Source organism: Balaenoptera borealis (assembly GCF_965194805.1).
Source record: "Balaenoptera borealis genome assembly, chromosome: 6".
Taxonomy (NCBI): Eukaryota; Metazoa; Chordata; class Mammalia; order Artiodactyla; family Balaenopteridae; genus Balaenoptera; species Balaenoptera borealis.
The window spans coordinates 19573887-19592794 of NC_138863.1; the positions used below are offsets into that span (position 1 = coordinate 19573887).

An 18908-nucleotide genomic window follows, 5' to 3' on the forward strand; every position below is an offset into this window, starting at 1 on the left:
AAAAAGAACATAGGACTGATATGTACAATGTCATGAATAAATCCCAAGAGCCTTATCTAAGGGAAAGAAGTCACACTCAAAGGCTACATATGCTATGATTTCATTTATATGACATCCTGGAAGAGACAACAAACAGAACATATACATATATTGGGACAAAAGAGATTGGTGATTGGCAGGGGCTGGGGGTGCAAGCGAGGTACTGACTTCAAAGAGGCATGAAGGGATGTTTTGGGGTGATGGAAATGCTCTGTATCTTGATTGTGCGGGTGATTTTACAACTTTAGGCGCTTGTGAAAATTTATTAAATTGTATATCTTAAAAAGCTAAATTTTAAGTCTGACTCAGGAAAATATTAAAAAAAGATACAGATACAAAATTGAATCACTGGATGGCCTCCATCTGTGTGGCTGCAAAAGCTTGGTCCTCATGGTAAGAATGGTAATGAGAGGACCCCTGCTCTGGAGATCTACAAGGACTCCCGTCCACAAGGGCCTGAATCCATGCAGCCGCTGCCAAAACCTGGCCACTACTCTCTTATGGGCCAATAATTCTGATGTTCCAGCAGCTCTGTCCGGGGCTCTATCTCTGAAGCTGCATTTGGTCTGAAGTCTGTGTCAAGGCTTTTCCACCCCAGGCCGCTGATGTGTTCCCTGTGCTCCAAGCTTCTTGATAGTAATTTTTTTTTCCTGCCAAGATGGAAATGGTTTCTTTTTCTTGGTGGTCTACTCCTTTGTGGTTCTCTCTGAAGAACTGCTTGTGTCCTTAAATATCATGGCTTTTTTAATGTTTACACAAGACACTTTGCTCTCTATACACATGTCACCAGGGTGCCTGGGACTGAGGCAGATTAAAGCAAGGCCACCACCATGCTCTTCCCAGTACCTCCACTCTCACCCTTGACACCCAGACCCTGAGGCAATGTCCAGCACTCCAGGGTTTTTCTACCCTCGTTGCAGATTCTCCTTTGCTTCTTCCTTTCAAATTTACCTTCTCTTGGCACGTGCTTCACGCACACCCCAAATTCAGCATGCCCTTTTCTATGTCTGAACACCAAGTTTTTCTATGGTTCAAGTTCTTTCCCCAGAATAGTCTAACCCTCTATGCAAATTAGTGCTGTAAATAAATTTTGGGCTTGGAGGAGTATACCTAACTTCAGATGTTTGCGATAGTTCAATTCTAATTTTGGCTAAAACCTTTCTTTTTTTTTTTTTTATTATAGTGAAGATGTTTTTGCCTCTAGCATCTTCTGTGTATTGTCCCCATTCTTCTCCTCTTCTGCTGAGCTGAGCAAATCTAATGCCTCTTCTGGTGACAGGGCTTCAGCTACTTGAAGACAATGATCAGGTTTTTCTGGACTCTTCTATCCAGGCTGGCTTAGCAAGAAGGCCATGTCTGTTGAGGAGTCTTCATCTGGAGCCCTGAACTAAGATGTGGACCCTGGATGAGAGAAGAAAATAGAAAAAAAGAGAGGGAGAGGTGGCTCATCAAAGGACAAGCAGAGGCACCCACACCAGCAGCCCCAGAAGAGGGACAGCCCTGGACCCACCTTTGCTTCCTATGCAGGAACAACCTGTCCTTGCCACGTCATTACTGAGCAAAAAATCTCCTTCCCATCAGAGAATCTGGAGTGAAATGATACTACCCCTGAAAGTTTTCCATGGAGTTACTGGCATGTTTTTGAATAAATTATTTTTACTTTTTGGCCCCAAAGTGAATTTAGCATCTCCTAGCAGTATCAGCTTAGGCTGGATTTGGGGTAGAGGCTTAGAAGGAGGAAAAGTCCTGGTTTTAATGGAAGAAACACCCCAGACACGTGGGGAAAAGACCCAAAAACTAAAACAGAGAGGCGTAGTGTACCCAGCCCTCCTCAAAGCACGTGGGAGTTGGCACTGTGTGTGCAATTCTGGTGCTCAATCAAGGTTGAAATATAACCCAAACGTTGGTGAGTCCAGGGGCCAACTCCCTACATTTCTGGAATGGTTTCACTGAGAATTAGAAATACATTTTATGGATCAGAATTCCTCTTAGTCTTTACCACCCAGGCTGCCTCTTCTTTCTTTATTGGACAAGACCGACCCCATTCTGAGCACAGCAATGTTGTCTGAGCACAGATGGAGACCCCCTTTCCTCTCTCTTCAAAATTCTTTGCTGGGGAGGGCCCTGTGTTTATTTGGAAGAAATATTTTGAGTCACTACGGGTGCAGGGTGACACACCCAAGGGTATGCTCAAGTAACAAAAGAAGCCTTCGGAACTCATGCGTGTAGGACAAGGAGGGGGATTTGTGTTGTTCCTGGGAGGGAAGAGAGGAGAGAGAAGAGTAGAAAGAAGTGAGAGAGAAGCCAGGATATGGAAGAGACCTGGAGGGTGATCCTGACTCCTGGAAGGTTTAATGTATAAGTAAGTTATTAAACTCACATTATGGACTTAGGGATGAGTAGACTAGAGAAGAGCTGAATCTTGTGCCTAAACTTGAGGGGTAGAGGCCAGAGACTGTGGCAGGGATGCAGTAACTATCAGTCTGAACCTGAGTTACATTTGTTTCTTTGTTTATTTCACCCATTGAACTTGAACTCCTTCCTCTGAGGGCTCCACCTTTGCATTTCCAGTGCCTAGCACACTGCCTGAAACATAAAAGGCCCTCAATCAATGTTGTTTAAAAGAAAGAAGGATGGAAAGATAGGAAGTAAAATCTTCTAATTTTGCAAGTAATAAAGAGTAAAAGATAATTGAGACTGTCTCAGAAACTTCAACGTCCCAATATTGATTTCTTGTAAAGTCTTCTGATTCATTCAAAGGAAAACGGGATCTGTTAAACTTTTCTTAAAACATTGTCTCTTTTATCTTGACACTGTCTCTTCTTTTAAGTCTAGCCCAGATGCACCTGCTCCTTGAAGCCTCTTCTATGTCCCTAACTGGACATCATGGTACATGACCTAGAATCACGGAAAATTAAGATTGAGGAGGGACATTAGAAGTCACTTACAGGGACTTCCCTGGTGGCGCAGTGATTAAGAATCTGCCTACCAATGCAGGGGACACGGGTTCGAGCCCTGGTCTGGGAAGATTCCACATGCTGCGGAGCAACTAAGCCCATGTGCCACAACTACTGAGCCTGCGTTTTAGAGCCCGTGAGCCACAACTACTGAGCCCATGTGCCACAACTACTGAAGCCTGCATGCCTAGAGCCCGTGCTCTGCAACAAGAGAAGCCACTGCAATGAGAAGCCCACGCACCGTAACGAAGAGTAGCCCCCGCTCGCTGCAACTAGAGAAAGCCCACACACAGCAACGAAGACCCAATGCAGCCATAAATAAATTTAAAAAAAAGTTCACTATATATTAAAAAAAAAAAAAAAGATGTCACTTACAGATAATCTTATTCCTGGACCTTTCTTATGTCACTTAATTCTTTCTATCTTAGTTTGTTTGTTTTCTAAAATGTCTTTTACTTTAAAATGAGGTCTCTCTGGGCCTGTCAACATAGATGCTGTTCCACACATGAATAAACCTAAGTTGAAAGCATGAAACATGATTGGCATAATGCTGTGCTGGAAAGTGCTTTGCAAATGTTTTATAAGAAATAGATATTATTATTTCAAACCAATATGGCTTCCTGGTGAATGAAAGACCCTTTTGTTCAGTACAGCCTCTTGAGTTAGGATATGCAAAGTGGACTTGGAGTTTGGATTTGGAGCAGGAATTGGAAGAAGTCCAACTGGCGTTCCAGTAGTAAGGGTGAAGGGCCGTCTGGGAGGGAGAAGAAGAGGTGAGGCAAAAATGGATGGACCAGTGAGATGCTGAGAGTTGGGGGTGAGGGGTGACATGGCAGGGAAAGCATCCTGTGGCAGCATCTGAGAGTCAAAGTGGGGCATGTCCATGTTCTCATGATGTAACCTTGCCCCCTTCTCCATTTCCTGCAAACCTTGAGTTGGATTTTTGAGCAAAGTGGCCAGTTTCCCCAGGAACTCACAGACATCTTGAGAAAGGCATTGATCTTCAACAGGATATAGAATAGAGGTATGAGAAATCCTACCTAGAGCTTAAGAGCAGGGAGACCCCAGCAGATATCTGGGTTACACAAGATTATTTAATATCTTGGAAATCTATGTATATACAAATAAGTGTTTCTTCTCTACAACATCACCTTGAAATTTACGTATTTTAAAACCGGAGATAGAGATAGAGATAAAATTTATACATAAATAGTCAAATCTCAGCTGTAAAGTACAAAACATCACTTGAGTGCCTTTCATATAGTTTTTGCCTTTCTCTGGTATAAATCTGGATGATGTCATTATTACACAAGAGAAATGAAGATCATCACCAATGTGAAGTTGGGACACTTGGGCAAAAAGATGGTGTTAGTGACATATTATCCCAACAGGTTCCACAGTAAAGCCTGATAAAAAGTTTTCACACATCATTATACACCCAAAGCAGAAGATATGGATGTGGCATATCTACAAACCAATCCTGAGCCAGAAGCCTGGTGAAATCTAGGGCTGTGACACTTCCAGTGTCATAGGAGAGAATTACTGCTATGATAAGCTGTGAGGCAATCCCTACCCAGATGGCTTTATTTCTGGAAAGACCTTGTTGGAAGATGAAATTGCTCCAGGTCTTCTTCATGATCAGATATGCTATTTGGTAGTTCATGATGCCAGTGAGAGCAGTTGTGTAGCCTGCAGTTGTGTACATTCTAGGTATTTCCTCTGATACCTTGTCCATTCTTGTCCATAGCAATCGCCCCCGTCATTCATGCTGTTATTCCTCCATTGCTCCACAGGTTAATGAGAGTGCTGGGCCTAAATCTCCTCTGTGCATACATGGTGACACAGACAAGGAAAGCTCCTGGGCTTGCATGAGGCCAGTGTGTTGGCAGGACTACACGGCAAGTGACTTGTTCACCAATCTGTCCATTTTCTTATAGTGGGGTTTCTGGTTCAAAATGTCACTTTCAGCTTTCCCATAGGATAGAGCAATAAGGGAGTTAAGTCTGTGCCCAAATTGATGAAGAAGATAGTAATGATGCCAGTGATCAGGGCAAGCCTGACAATAGTGTAAATCAAAAAAAATGCAAAGCTTGGCAATGTTCTGGGTCAGAGTATAAGCAATAATCTTCTTTAGGTTGTCAAAGATTAGGCAGCCTTCCTCTACCCTGTGGTTAGAGATGCAAAGACATCACTGTCATCCAGTAAGACTGTGTGGCCTGCATTTTTGGATCCATTAGAACCTGCTACCCTCATGGCAATCCCAACATCTGCATTCTTTAGAACTGGAGAAGCGTTAACTCCATCCTCTGTCACAGGAACAAGTGCATCTGTCTCTGACAGCCCAGATCAATGATTGGCTTCTGCTGGAGGGATGTCTGAGCAAAGGCGGTTTCCAAGTACTTGGTTAAGAGCTCATCCAGGTGCTCTTGATTTATGTCCTTCAGCTCCATACTGGACATCACAGTGGCTTTACCCTATTTGTGTACTTGCTCCATAGCAGTGTTGAGGCTTTTTCAATGTCTTCCACCATCTGTCTCACTGTTGGCTGAAATGATACCTGGCAATAGTGTTGGCTGTGAAGGGATGATCACTTGTGACTATAACAACCTTGACCCCAGCACTCTGGTATTTGGTAAGTACCTCAGGCACAGTGGACCGAAGGGGATCAGTCCTTGACAAGAGCCCACAAATCAGAAACTGGAGGTGGGAAAGGTCATGGCATCTGTCAAATGAGTAGGCTTCTGGGAACTTGATTGCTGGCAGGAAGAGGTGATAGAAACCCAGAATGTGGCCACCCCAGACCCCCTAGCTCCATGTACATGGTGTGGAAGGCCTTAGCTGTGCCCTTGACCTGAGGCTGTGCTAGGACATCAATAATGATGGTGCTGCACTTCTCTAGGATCTTCTCGGGGGCCCCTTCATCATCGTGAGGCAGCTTCTGTCACTGGGGTCATCCACCTCATGTATGGGGGCTGAAATTTGTTGGTAGAATCACAAGGGATTCCAGGCACTTTGCAGTCTCATTTCCTAATTTCTATCACATCCCCCAAAATGACCTCTGAAAATGACCTCCAACCACAACTTTCTCCATGATGGTTTCTCGTGTCCTGGTTTGAACTCAACTTGGTTATACAGTGTTATTATCTTGAATAAGGAGGCCCAGATCCCAGAGCTTCAGGCAAGGAGTTGGATTTTCTGTTTATCACGTGTCAGCCACATAGATCTGATTGTCACACCACACATGGGTTCTGTTGTGAGTCTGAGGGTCGATCTTGTCAGAGCAAATGATAGAGGCAGAACTGAGGTCTACGCTGCTTCCAGGTTCATCTCCAGGCAGTTCTTGGCCACCTGTTTTTCTGTCATTAATGGAGTGACAGTGACAATCACCAGGAGGTCCTCAGGTGCATGGGCCACAGCGACACCAATGAGGAAGGTGGTGGAGTCCAGGACATACTTCATGGACACTGTGATAATAAAGAAAAGGATGCTGGTGAAGTGGCCACTTCTGCCACAATACAAACAAAATGCTCAATCTCAGTGGCAATGGCTGTCTTCCTATTGCCAATTCCTGAAGCCATTGAGGCAATCTGTCCAATGATTGTGCCATTGCCTGTGTTGGTGATTGTGCCAGTTGCCACACCTTTAAAATAAGTTGTAGAAGAGAAGTCAGTGTTCTTTGTTTCAAGGGGATTGCCATGAGTAAAGTCACGGGAACAGGACTGGGGCTCAGACCTCCTAGTGAGAGATAAATTATATATTTTAGCTCACTGAGAAGCCAACCACCTGATATCCCTAGGAATTTGGTCTCCACCCTTAATCTCCACCATGTTCCGGACCATCAGCTGCTCTTCAGGGATTGTACTCTCCCTTGCATCCCAGATGACAAAAACTTGGAAAGGAATAATTTACTGAATCTTTTTTTTTTTAAAACGTTGGGTTTATTTATTTATTTATTTATTTATTTATGGCTGTGTTGGGTCTTCGCTTCTGTGCGAGGGCTTTCTCTAGTTGTGGCAAGTGGGGGCCACTCTTCATCGCGGTGCGCGGGCCTCTCATTATCGCGGCCTCTCTTGTTGCGGAGCACAGGCTCCAGACACGCAGGCTCAGTAATTGTGGCTCACGGGCCTAGTTGCTCCGCGGCATGTGAGATCTTCCCAGACCAGGGCTCGAACCCGTGTCCCCTACATTGGCAGTCAGATTCTCAATCGCTGCGCCACCAGGGAAGCCCCTACTGAATCTTAACATGATGTTGGTGCTTTTCACTTATTGGAAATAAGCAGATATCACCCCAACCAAAGCAAGCACAGAACCCAAATACACACTAAGGATGCACACTTATCATTGGAGTACTGAATTCCAAATGCAAGCCAGCATAAGACAGCTCCTGTACATAGAATGATGGAGAAGCCACACACCATCTACTGAGAAATTTGACAATACCTCATGTTTCTTTGAAAGGCCTGAGTGTATTGGGGCTGTCCTGAACCAAGAGCTCTTCAGCTCTCATGCTGGACAGCATTGTATCTCATTTGGACCATAGTTCTCTTCCAATTCCTTACTGCTCAATTTCTGATCATCTAGGTGAATTCTTTCTTGGGTTCCTCTTTCTAGTGATTCTTTATGAGTTCCTAGCAGTTGTACTTCAGGATCTGGTACTTCTCCTGGCCATCCCCACTGGGTGTTTTCTCTATGTCTTTAGTTCCACTGAGCTTCACAGAGTAAGTTTTTGGTGTTGTTTTGCCCATGATGCTGATGACATGGGTGCTTGTGGAATGAAGTTGGCCACAGAAGGGCACAGTTTCAGGGTGTGAGCCATACTAAGGGCCTGGAACTCAGGGGTCCAGCTGCAGTATTTTGAGGTGGGAGACCTGAAGGGCCAGTCTCAGACTGGACCCTGTGCTACTGAAGCCCAGTGGGTTCAGTGCCTGCTCATAGTTTTCTATCTTATTTCTGCTCATTTAAAAATCTACTCTACCAGGTTGAAGTCCTCCCGAGAGCAGAGCCTGTGTTTGTTTTACCATTGTATTCTCAACACATGGGGATTCAAAATAGATATTTGTTGAATGACTAAATGATCTCATAATTTGGGACCTGTGGGTTTTGGCCATCTCTTGACAAAGTAATATTAGCTTCTGTCTAGAAGAGATAAAGCCTGGACAAATGTGCTTCATAAGGAGAGGAGCTTGAACCAGGTCAACATTTCTCAGCTGAAGCCTCTGGAAATCTTTGCAGGGAATGAGGTACACAAGTCAATCTGAGCCTCAGTTTCTGCATCTGTAAAGTCAGGATGAAAATAGGGGAAAGGCAATATTTACCTCTTGGGGTTGTTAGAATTAAATGAGATAATGCATATAGAGCACTTAGAACTATTCCTGGTACTTAGTAAGCACTCAAATTTAGTTATTAATATTAATATTACAATACATAATCATAATAAAAAAGTAATGTCTTGTAGGGGCTGTAGATTCTGTAGCTCTATTTCATTCTATTGGTCAACTATTAACTGCCTATGACACATGAGAAATTGTGGAGGAAGAAAAACATTTGTCTGATTTACCATAACTTACTAATCCAGAGATGGTTGGCCACCAGCAGCATCATCTTTGTCCCTGCAGATAGAGTGCTCATTCTAGCTCATGATGACATTTTTGCTAGTTATTGACTTTGGAAGGTTCATATGGTGGTCTTTCAGCCACCTTCTCAAGAGAAATAAATATATGCATCACCCTTTATGGAGCTCTTTGAAGGAAGTGAACATGTTCCCTTTATCTCATTATCCTGCACATCTAGAACACACAGGAGATGCTAAATACGCTTTTGAATGAATGAATGAGCCCTATTCATGGAAGGCATTGATATTGAACATTGGTTCAAAATAATTCAGAATCAGTGGTGATTTAGAAGCGATGGAATTGAACCCCAAAACTTCCTTAGAGACCTTTCCATATGGTGAAGTTCTCATTATGTTATGACGTAACCAACAAACTTGTGCCCACTGAACCTGTTCCAGATTTGGATCTAGCAGCTGCCTCCACAGGGAAGAGAGAGTTAAACAACAGATTTGTTCTAATTAAAAGTCATTCAATCTGGGCTCTGGAGGGATACAGTCTGATGTAACCCCCATCAACTTCATCAACAATGCCATGATCAATTTTAAGAGTTGAGCTGATGTGGCTTATCAAGGGACCTTAGCTACTATGACACCATGGCCTGGCTTGAAGCCCTCAGCCAAAGCCAAGTGTTGGGTGGGTAGCTTGGCTCTCTCAGTAGCTTGCTTGGCCCACTCTGGTGGTATGTGTCAGGGCAGCAAGAATGCATTGCCTAAGCTAGGAATGTGGACTCTCTGAGGGCTGGAGGAAGAGGGGAATAGAGGGAGGGAGTTCTGATTCCAGTGGTGGAACAAGAGAACAGGTTGTCTAGAAGGACATGGAAGCAGTCCTTGAATCCAGCATCCTTGCTGTTATCCACAGTTACTCACAGTTAATGTATCGTGGGTATTGTTCTAGGGCAGGGAAAGAGTGGAGCCAAACCAGGAGCAAATGACAAGGCACATTCCAGATCTGGTGCATAGGTATAAACTTGACCTTGGAATAAAGTGGGCGTGGCTGGGGATGCCATGACTTTATAGGAGGTCCCTAAATTTAATCTTTGGAAAGAGATATGTTCATCCCAAGGATACCTTCGGGGCCTATCTTCGCAAAGAGACACATCCTAATTTGATGATTAGAAGGACACTAGAAGTCCTGTCTTCTCCCCATCCCAGCCTTTCCCTATCCAGGCAAAAAAGGACCACTAATAATCTCATTCCTTTTCCCTTGCTGATTGTTCATTGATTTTAGCTTATGGAACATTTTTAATAAGAACAGGTTCACCTCACTGAATTGGAATTTGGGCTTGAAAGGCAGGACCTTAGGACTTTGAAAAGTTTTGTAGAAAAGGCATTGCTGTAAGGGCTCCTCTATTACCAAATGCCATTCTCACTGGAGGGAACCAAACCACTCCTCTAAAGTGACTCATCCTGCAGGTGACAAAGTGGCTGTGGTCTAAGTTTCTGGTGCAGAAAGCTTGATACTATGAAGAATATGTTATTTGCCCTCTTTGCTCAGCCATCTTAACTTTCTGACATCCCTAGAATATACCAGGCTTTTTCCTGCCTACACACTCCACTGCCCTGGTCTTTGCATGACTGGCTCTTTTTTATTCTTCAAGTCCCTGCTCAAGGTCAGCTTCTCAAAGAAACCTTCCCTCACCACTCAATGTCTAAAGTAGGTGTTCAGCTCTACCTCCCCCAATATGCTCTAGGACAACCCTCTAGTTCTTTCTTTTCTGACCCTCTTCACAACTCTAATTGCATTTATGCATTATTCACTTGTTTGTTGTCTTCAGAGTGTGAGCTCTATGAGGGCAAGCCTGTTTTGTTCACTGCTGTATTTTCAGGGTACAGGACCAACCTATTATAATTAGAATATTTAAGTCTATCATGCACACTTCAGTACTTTGGTAATTTCTGGGGATGTGAGTTGGACACAGACTCTTAAAGCTTAAGGTCTAGTTGGGAAGACAGAGAATTTGTCAGTAGCACTTGCTTTGAGAGAGGGAAGACAGGGAACTGCTGGAGAAACACCCAAACAGGTCTGCAGAAGTTAGAGGAGGCTTCCTCCTGGAAAATAGAAGCACTGAGACCCAAAGAAAGTAGAAATTAACCAAAGAAAGAAGGAAAGAGTTCTGGGCAGAAGAGATAGCATGTGCAAAGGCCTTGAGGTGGGAAACATGATGGCACTTCTGAGGACCTGGAAGTTTAGTAGGTACAAGAGGGCTAGCAGCAAGAGATGAGGATGGAGACACAGCAGTGCCTACAGCACAGCATGGTGAAGCCATACTAGATTTGGATTTTACTCTGTAGGAAATGGAGAGCTACTGAAGAGTTATAAGTAGAGAGAAGCATGAGTTGATGTTCACTTTTGAAGGATCACTCTGCTTTGTGGGGAGCAAGGGATTGGAGGAGCAAGACTAAAGAAAGGGTAAACATATAAGGATATATTGGTGGCCCAGGAGAGCAAAGATGGCAGCCTGGGCTAGGAAGGTGGCTTTGGGTATGGAGAGCATAGGAATGGTTCATTAATATTTAGGAGCAGGGTCTAAAGATAGATGATTGACTATGAGGGAAAGTGGAGTGTCGGAGTGCTTAGTGAGGCTTTGGTGGAGATAAGGATGAGGCCCATTTTACTTGGGCATCTGTGTGGGTGGTGATGGCATTCATGGAGATGGGAGAGCCAGGGGGAGGAGACATACCAAGTATGTCATCATCTTTGAGCCACCCTTCCTTTTCTCTTTCCCTTGGGAAATTCCAGCTGCCCTAGAGACTAAGTGCCATCTCCTTCTTGACTTTCCCTCTGAGCCCTCCTCTGAACCATAGCACCAGGAACTAGCCTGTACCCTTTGCCACTTGTGTATGTTGCTATGAATTATTTTATCCAAGTTAGTCTTGTGTTTCCAACTAGGTGCTGTGCTTATTGGTGGCAGAACCATTTGTCTCAGTGACTGCCGTGGGCCTAAGTACATGGCAGACGCTCAGTCCTTGGGGACTGTGTTTGTCAGCCTTCTACAGAGAAACCGAACAAATAAGCTGTGTCTATATAGAAAGAGATCTTTGTAAGGAATTGGCTCAGGCAATTATGGAGGCTGGCAAGTCCAAAATCTGCAGTGTGGGCTTGCAGGCTGGAGACCCAGGAAGAACTGATGGTGCAGATGAATTCTGAAGGCACCCTGCTGAAGAATTCCCTCTTACTCGGGGAGGCAGCTCTTTTTGTTCTATGCAGGCCTTCAACTGAATGGATGTGGCCCACCTATATTATGGAGGGCAATCTGCTTACTCAAAGTCTGATTTAAATGTTAATCTCATCTAAAAGCACCCTTCAATTGTTATCAGGAGTTAACGAGTCAAATATTTCTAAGGTACTTAGAGTGGTGTCTGGTACATAAGAAATACTGTGTAAAGCTGTATTCAATGAATAAAAACTATCCAAAAAAAAACCAAAAAAAAAACCACAACAACCCATGCCCTTCAAGTTGACACACAAATTCACTATTACAGGGACTATAAGAGTGATTTTATGCAAATCATGATCATGCTTTTAGGCTAAATGAGTAGTCAGGTTGGCAAGGCTATAACTTCTTGGATTTCACAGGCTCATATATTAAAGTTGAAAGAGAATGCCTGGGCCCAGAGAGGTGAAGTGATTTTCCCAAGTTCACCCGGCAAGGTACTGCCAGTAGTGGAACCCAGGTTTCTAGACATCTAGAAACGTTTGCATTTTTTCTACTGCATCTCATAATGGACAATGTGTGTGTGTGTGTGTGTGTGTGTGTCCCTGTCAAGAGGCCAAGATACCTCACTGGAACTGTGACTTGCAATTTTTAATTTGGAGATTATAAAACATGAAGAAAGGAGATACTTTTCTCCAGCTGTGTATTCTTTGTCACTGAGCTTCTAAAAACAACAGTTAGGGCTGGAATACAGGAAAGGTATGACACAACTTAGGGCCTTCATCAAAAATAGCCAGTTCCAGGTCACTGAACTGAGGCAGCCTCAGGCCTGGGAGCCCTGGACAGTCTGGATTTGCATGGGCGCCTTGAGTCCTGAGGACAAGGTGGAAACCTGTCAAGTTGGAAGAGACAGGCAAGATTTAGGATCCAAACTAGAAAGGTGGGGGTCATTCCAGGCCAGAGGTGCACACCAGTCACCAGGCCTCACACAGGCCCAGAGACTAGAGTACCAGCTTGGGATGAGTTTGGGATTTCTAGTTAAGCATAAGAAAATTAGGTAGCCCATGGAATTTAGACCAGAATACTTGGGACACGTTCTGGGTCAGAAAATAGCCTGTTAAACTCTGCTCCAGGTAACTGGGGTGTGACGATTGAGCCCAGGGTCTGAATGCCTTGGGTTTAATCCCTCTGTCTGTTTCTCCATCTCTCTGTCTCTCTCTCTCGTGGGCTGGAAACTGTGGCTGGCATGTGCTGCTCCTCTGAAGGCCTCATAAGTCTGCACGTGAGGGTAAGCAACACCAGGAGTCTAGCTTCTCAGGGGACCCTCCCTGCTCTCCTAGAAGCTCTCTGGGCAGCAACAAGAATTCAAAGCAGTTGGCCTCTTTCATAAAGCCTTTAATGCAGCAAAATTCAACATGATATATATGGACAGGCCTTGGAGGATGCTATAATAAGATTTGATCTGCATAGTTTCAGTACTTGTCAAGACAGTAGAATCAGATACCAATTATGTCCCCAGGATGTCAGCTACCCAGATGGCAGAGAACAATCTATTTGTCAGCTTGGTCCACTGACATTCCAGAGAACAGAAATTCCCCAAATTTCAGAATTTGTGAAATGGTAGAGACTGGATTCATTGTGCTTTCTTTCCTCTAAAACTGCTGTATGGCCGGATTTTATTTTCTTAGCTAAAAGGTTTCATATTTAGCTTAGTACAAAAGAACTTGGAACCCCACAGATGTCACAAGGGAGAGCTCGGGAGTCAGTGCAATTTGCAGCCACCTTTTCAGAGACCCCACCCCCCCCACCAGACCCTCAGGCCACACCTTAAGTGCCACATTTCAGAGAGTACCTAATGGATAAATAACATTAGGCATCAAGACCCTAGCTGGTGGGGAGTATGGAAACCTGGAGGTGTCATAAATTTTCAAGAGCGTGGCGAATGTTTGGAGCTCTAATCAAACATGATCTGTGCTATATGCACCAGAGCACCACGGAAAACAGAACTGGGATCACGAGGGGGAAAGTGCAAAGGCCTCTGCACGGAGAGAGGCCAGTAGGCCAGTCCTGCAGACAAACTAAAGAGTAAACTTCGAAACCTCAGTGGGTGGGTGGAGGATGGGTTGGTTTTCTTTTCCATTATTCTTTTTCCATTTGCAGAATTACTCAATAATAGGATGAAAGGAGTTCTGTAGATGTTATAGATTTGATATTTTAGGAAAAATGTGATAGGACTCCTTGTAAATTTCAATTTGCGATGTGGACAGATTATTTTGGGAGGCACTGCAGCCAGTTCCCTGCTGGAGAAATGGCCAGAGGCCAGGAGGAGTGATGGTAGCAGCTGCAACGTTGGTCACCAATATTGGTGTGTGTGGTGGAGGGGACTGGCTGATTACTTGCAGACTGAACCACTGGAGAGCAGAGCTTCATCTCTCTCCAACCTCCTTTCCAAGCCATGTACGGATTCCGGAACAGGACATGTTGGTGGACAGCAGCAAAGATTCCAGGACAGAACTTTCCAAATTTAAAGATCCTTCCTTGGTGGGAAGAGACAGGAACTTAACAAAGTCCAGCCCGGAACTGGACAAACAAATACATCTGTGAGACAGGAATCCCAAATACAAATATGCAAACAGTAGGGAGAAAGCTGGAAAAAATTAGCACTAAGAGAGACCTGGGGCAGGAAGGGGGGGACTGTAAATTTGTTTCGTACTTGCCCTTGACTTATCACTGGCTGACCCAGGGCTGAGGGATGAGGAATGGTGGGTGGGAGAAGGAAAAGGAGAAGCCAGTACTATTTAGGGTTGCAGACAAATGTAGCTGCAGGTCATGGGGAAGGGCAGTAAGTGATCTTCTTGTAGACGCTAATGAGACCATAGCTGTAAAGAACTTAGAGACAAGAGTTCATGTCCCTGAAGTGATAGATTCTGGAATAGTTTCAAAGAGGAAAGGGTCTGAAAGCCCAGCATGAGGTCAGTTTAGCATCATGACTGAGGTCTTTCTGCTTTGCTAAAGGATAGCATTTTAGGATTTGCTGGGGGTCTGCACAGCATAAAAAGGGAAAACTGCAGAAAAAAACCAAGGCAGCAAAAGAGAGGCTAATGTTGCCAGAGTAGAGGATAAAGAAGTGAGAATTAGAAGGATTCTCAGAGCCCATCATGTCTATTCTCTTTCAATGTCCAGGAAGAGGGTGATATAGAGGGTGGGGGACGAGTGGTTTTAGCCTCCAGGGTTCCCCTGGGTTTTATAACATAGAATGAAATAAGGGAAGAGACTTGTGTACAGCTCAAGATTGTCCTCACTGCGAATGGCAGTAGCTGGAGCAACGTCTTTTTTGGGGATGGAGAAGAGGTGAGAAGCTAGAGCTTGAGTAGATATTGGATAGGAACAAACATAAGCAGGGGTAATTTTGGAAACTGGGTGGGTCGTTGGAGCAATCCTGAACAACCTTTCAGGATTTCATTTCCCCCCTAGTGTCCACAGGAAGCCCACAGGTGGAAGGACAGTGGGGCGAAGGGTGGGTGGGGGAAGGGGTTGACATTGCTGGAAGGAGCAAGGTGAGCTGATCTCTACCATGAATATCTTTTGGATTCTTAACTCAGGAAATGCCTTCTTTGAGATCTTTTCCACTCCCTGGGAATGTGGGGTTTCCCTCACCTAGTTCTCATAAATACTGTGGGGAGTACCGCCTTCAGAGAGATCTGGAGGCTGGCAGATGTTTTTCCATGTAGAAGACCCTCATAACAACCCCAGCTGTGTTAGTTGGCTTGTGAGTCCTGACTCTACTCCCCGCACCAAGGCTGAGCTGGGTGCAGAAGATTACTGAGGGATGTGGTTAAAAGCAAAGATCCTAAGACCTCCCCCTCCCAGACCTCCCGATTCAGAAATTTGGGGGTGGGCTGGCAGTCAATATTAAAAAAAAAAGCTTTCCTGATGAATCTGATGTGTGATTGGCGTTACAAACCTCTGTGTCTGAAGACATCGCTCAGAGTTGGGTCCTTATCTTCCAGAAGTTTCTGATGTAAAACAGATAGCATGGTCTTAACATCTGCAGTACTCTCAGACCATTATAAATAATGGCAGTAAATGTTGAACAAATGTGTAAGATTTATATATACATTGTGCAGAACTCAAAGATAAATATATTTGTGTTACTGGAATGTCATAATCAGTCTAGACAATGACAAACCATGGTGGCATTTTCTTGGAACACACATTCTCTTTTAGTCTGTAGTACAAGGGGACCTTCCTCTTTACCAGCATCTTCTTGGTTTGCTCAATTTTCTAAGCAGTTTCTTTCAAAGCGATTTCTAGGGCATAGAGGCAGAAGCCCTGTGTAGTGTGTAAGGGTTTCTTGGGGAGAAGCAGGACTTCAGAATTCTGTTAAGAATGGGATTTTTCAAGTTGTTTGTATGCGTGTGTGGGCCTGCACTTGTGACATTTGATGGGTTTCTAGATGTTTAAGTGAAATGCCCTTACACCCAACATTTGTGTAAGAAAAGCAAGTCAAATAGATGGGTTTGCCGTGAGCACGCAGCAAAATTTTCAGGATCTAGGGATGGAATTAAATTGACAGCATGGCAATGACAGTGAGTAGGCCAAAAAAGAAATGGGGAAGGGAGACTCATCAGTTGTGTCCTTCACCTGGAGAGGGGCTGGATTAATCCATTCAAAGAGACAAAGAGTGAGGGAGACTTGAGGAGCTACGATCACCTCTGTGGATTCCTACAGAGAAGATTGATTTTGTCAGTTCCTCAAACAAGTTAGCAAGTCAACAGAACAGCTTCCCCAGAGCTGGAGACAGTCTTTGCTGCACACCAGTTCTTTGCTTGATAAACACAGCAAAGCCCTGGGGAGTGTTGAAAGAGAGGGGTGCGGCCAATGCCTTTGGCTGACAGCACATTCAGAAGAGCTAAGAAAACAAAGGTGTAAACTTTAAAAATCTTTTAGGTTTTGTTTACTCAGGCAAAAAGGAGTCCAGACTATAGCAATTAACTGAGTGTGATGAATAGATATAGCTGACCTGGCAAAATCAGACCAGCAACCCTTTGTCAGTAGCCTATGTGGTCTTTACCTTCCTTCCCCAACCCATCCCTCCCCTAAAACACACACACACACACACACACACACACACACACACACACACACACGCCTGCAAAAACTCAATTTTACTGTCTCATTTGATTTATTTATCTTTCAGCTCAGGGAATTATATATGCTGAATTTCATTGTTCCCCAATTATTTCATGCAGGAAAATCTTATCTTTCTGGAGAACCAATGTTGTATATTTTGCTGCTACTTCTTTTCTTTCCTTTTTTCCCTTTTTCCCTCTTTTTCTTCCTTTCTCTCTTCCTTTCTACTTCCTTCTACAGGGTCTGCCTAGCTAGAGCTGGGTCTATGTTGAGCCTTCACTCATTGCTTTATTCTTTTGCTAAACTGTCTTTAATAAGCACCTACTATGTACCAGTCACTGGGCTAAGCTCTGGTGATACAGAGATGAAAGCCATGCTCTCAATCTTCAGACTGTTCTTAGTCCAGCAGAGAAGATCTCTGATGCTAAAGAATCAGATTGCATGTACATGATTTGTTGAATATAATTGAACCTTTAATGCTGAAATTTACAACTTTAGAAACTGGTAGGTTGGAAAGATGTTTGAACATGGATTTAAAAACCATCAAAAGGACTAAAATGGTGGAGCCAATCACACATGGCCAAGGGAGTTTTCATGTCCTGGTGCAGCTGTCTAAAGCAGTCCTATAAGTCACCCAGCTCTCAGAACTGGTTTTCAAAAAGGCTGGGAGAGGTCTCCTACACTCCAATAGTAGCTCAAATGTGGGAAACCCAGAGTGAAGGCAAGTGAAGCCAACTGGAGCACTCAGCTCTAGCCACATGTGTATCCAACTGTGGTGAAAATTCTCTAGAACTCTCCTGGGCTTGGCATACTTTTCAAAGTCAGAAGAACTTTCCTCAGATTGCCTAGTTTCTCTGAACTTTGAGAATAAATTTCTCCTTTGTGGTTTAGAAAAGAAGTAGAGTGAGGGGAAAAAAGAAGCAGGAGAAAATATTAGTTTAATAATCCCTCAATTGTAAGAATGGGCAAAATATTCAGGGAAAAATGAACATGATTCAGAGGAGGGACTGGGTATTTGGAAAATATGGCTTTCTCTGCCCAGCAAAGTCCTTGCTTACTGCAGGGAAGTTCAGATGAACTTCAGTGTGTGTGAAAGTGGATCTCTTTGGAGCAAGTTGTTTAATTTGATCTGGGGATGGAATGTACCTTGTACACCTCTTTCTTCAAGGAACTGACATATTTCCAGCTTGTAATTCAGTTTACTTAAGATGAGGACAAAACAAATCACGGCATTTCCAGCAAGTCTAGGATGGCAAAAATTCCCCTCTCTGTCTTCACCATTACATACACACACACACACACACACACACACACACACACACACACACACACACACGATCTCCATTGGGTGGGGCATCTTGTACCAAGCTCCAACAATTTAGATTCCTATATACCATTTGGTTGCTATTGCATGAAGAAGACTGGGTGTGGTATGAAATTAGCTGGTTGAATTCTTGTCTGAAAAAATGGCAAATGTTTAAAATACTCAATGCTCACTGTTTGTGTACAGTGAATCCTGTCCTTCCTGGATAAGAATGCTTATTTGGTGGAACTGATCTGTGTAGACCTTCTCATGGTAGAGGAAGAAGAACCTTTGGGTTCACCACCAACAATATTAGATTTGAGGTTTTGAGATCTCAGGAACACATTGGACATGGCTGTGACTATAAAAAGGCATTTGGGGGATTTATCTCTCAAAACATGGGAAAAGAAGTAATTTTAGAAGATTGAACCTATAGATATTTTGCAAGTTATAGGCAATATAGTCTGAGGAATTCTGTATGTCTTTCTAGGTTATGAATTATTTCATGTTATGGGTTTTGGTGGGTTATTCTCTGTTTACTAGGAAACCCTCTCCCTTCCCTCAAAAGGAGAAAGTGGGCTTTTATGATAGTCAGAATATTCAAATTAAAAACAAGGAAAAATACTGTAACTTTGTTCTTAAGAGAGGGACAAAAGCACTAGATGACTCTGCTAGAAATCTATTCTTGGTTTGGTTGCCTTTGTGTCTAT

At 43.7% G+C, this 18908-nt stretch overlaps 1 long non-coding RNA gene and 2 pseudogenes across 3 annotated transcripts in view; all 3 read right to left on the reverse strand.

The window, feature by feature from the left end:
* LOC309631385 overlaps nt 1–18908 on the reverse strand; it is a 657985-nt gene that overhangs the window by 255026 nt on the left and 384051 nt on the right. The window lies entirely within an intron of this gene.
* Nucleotides 1198–5937, reverse strand: LOC309631019 (potassium-transporting ATPase alpha chain 2 pseudogene; annotated as a pseudogene). The gene has a single exon. The product of its transcript is annotated as a potassium-transporting ATPase alpha chain 2 pseudogene (transcript).
* On the reverse strand, nt 1198–13584 carry LOC309631020 (potassium-transporting ATPase alpha chain 2 pseudogene; annotated as a pseudogene). The gene has a single exon. The product of its transcript is annotated as a potassium-transporting ATPase alpha chain 2 pseudogene (transcript).